This window comes from Acanthisitta chloris, unplaced genomic scaffold, assembly GCF_000695815.1.
Source record: "Acanthisitta chloris isolate BGI_N310 unplaced genomic scaffold, ASM69581v1 scaffold25547, whole genome shotgun sequence".
NCBI lineage: Eukaryota > Metazoa > Chordata > Aves > Passeriformes > Acanthisittidae > Acanthisitta > Acanthisitta chloris.
This window is the reverse complement of record NW_008682442.1, coordinates 25,457-27,863: the sequence shown is the minus strand read 5'-3', so window position 1 is coordinate 27,863 and position 2,407 is coordinate 25,457.

The following is a 2,407-nucleotide window of genomic DNA, read 5'->3' as shown; positions in this document are numbered from 1 at the left end:
AATTTATAACCAAGCCCAAGGACAAATATGAACTACTCATCGAATGAACCACTTTGACACAACATAAGCTTTGCCGCTTTCAGAAAAAAAAAAAAAAAAAACAAAAAAAAAAAAAAAAAAAAAAAAAAAGAGAAAAAAAGAAAATATTTTTGAAGGCAACACTTTCTAAAACTGACCTGTGCCATGGAAACCGCAGAGCACCCACATCCCGAGCGTTCCAGACTCCCTGGCGTGGTGGTAAGGGAGTCCCTGGGGCAGTGCAGGTCCAGGAGAAGAGGGTGGGTGTGCCTTGAGACACCTAGGAAGGGAATGATCAAAGCAGGTGGGACTTGAGCATATTTGCAACTATCATTTCTTGCCTAACATTTAGAAAACTTGAATTCTCATTCCGACTAGCCCTAGTGCCTGACCCGGCAAGGTGCTGAGTGCTGTCTGCAAGGAGCCCCCGTGGACTACATGAGTGAGGAGCAGAGCCCTGATTTCCTTACGCTTCACAAGTGCAACACTAACGCTACCGGAGACTAAGATATCTGAGCAACGTGTGTCAGAAAACCAGAACCTGATACGTTGGGACTAGCCAAACGTCCTGCAGCGACGGGAGCGGAGCGTCAACGGAGCAGATGACAACTTTGTATTTTTTAAAACAGAACAAAGAAACCGTCACCGTTTATGGGATATTTATTGAACTCTTTTTCTTATGAATAAGTGCCGCATGGTGCGAGGTATCGTTTGCGTTTGGGTGGAAATGGTGGTTCGACCTAACTTAATTTATTTTGTAATGATGCGTCTACTTAACGTGCAGAGAGGCCACAGAAAACTCTATGCATCGCGTAAGGAGGGAGCGAATTTGTACCCTTTGCTTCTGTATGTTTCTAAAAGAGTCTGAAATATTTTTCTTTTCCTTAGAAATTCCTGCTTTCTTTTTTTACACTTAGGCTTGGATCTCAAAGCTCGAGGGCCTGACTCAAAGGTAATTTAATTTAGTAGTACTCATGCTGATTTTAGTGACCACTCGACCAAGCCATATGAGAATGAGGTGCCCAATTCCCCTCGGATGAATTAGATGCAGTGAGAGAGGAGCATCTAATTCCTGTCGATTCCTTTCAATATCCCCATCGTCTTTGCCCAGAAAAATCTTTGCTACCGGAAGACTAGAGAAGTGGTGACAAGAGAAAAAAGTGATGATTTGGAAAGCTTGGCTCACTGATGGTGGGAGAGCTCAGCCAAACTGTTCAAACCTCTTTAGTCTTAATTTACCCTGCGATGGCCACGGCGCCAGCGACTCGTGGTGGTTTGGATATGAGGCTTTCAGCCAGTGGAACCAAGTCCTCCAGGGAAATCCTGGAGAAGCTGCCTTAACATCCCAAAAAGCAAGTTAGACCCTCTGTTCCCCCCCAGATAAACCCTCCTTAAGCCTCTCTCCTTGCAAGAACCAAGACACAATTCTCAATTCTAAGTGAAAAGTCTTCCCCTAGTCGCTGTTGGGCTCTGCCTGGTCCTCAGCCTGGCAGAGCCACGTCCTTATTTTGGCAGTGGTGGGTTGCAGCCTTCATCCCTGCTCATTAAGAGTTTCCATTCAGGTTAAAAACTCTGCTGGGATCCTTTTTTCAAACCTCTGAACTCTGAGAGCTAAAGCGAATGGAGCAATGGGAACGATTTAAAAGTAGAAAATGTTGTGCTACTTTCTGTATCAACACACTATGGAGAAAGATGTTACACAAGCTTTTTAGAAAAAAATTCAAACAGAGGCAGACAAGAAAACTTTTTTACCTACTTTTCGGCTAGGACAACATAAAAGAGTTCTAAAATTATTAAAGTTCTTGATGAAAGGTTTTTTTTACAAGAATCTTTATGCTTTCAAACAATAAATTATTTCCTACTTTTTGAGACTTCGTAATATTAAAATACTTTGATTAGCTATGATAGAAGTAGAAGTTTGCAATGAAAAAAAAACCAACCTTCTGTCTCATTAGTGTGTCATACTAAGTGCTAATTAATTTACATCTAATTATAGTCGATGTATTTTTCAAGTGCAATTTCCCAGAACTATTTGTTTCCCACTGTGTTAATAAACTAATAGTTAGAACTAAGTCCTCATCCGTGTTTACTGTAATTAAGGATAAAACCATTCCCTTTAAAACCAGGAGTTAGATATAGGCTGTTTCTCTAAACTCATGTACCTTGAACTGGAAGTTGACAGTGTGAGGTTTGCTCCGTGTGTTGGTTCTGTTCTTTCCATCCTCCTCCTCCTCCAGTGAATGTGTTTCAAACCAACCATCCTCTGGTTCCAGCCAAAATCCAAGGTTTTGCTTCAGCCCAGGTCAGACCTGCAGAGGCACACGCAGTATTTTTACACCACATTGGCAAAAAAGAGTCTTGCTGAGTGTTTTGGGATGTTGCTCTTTGC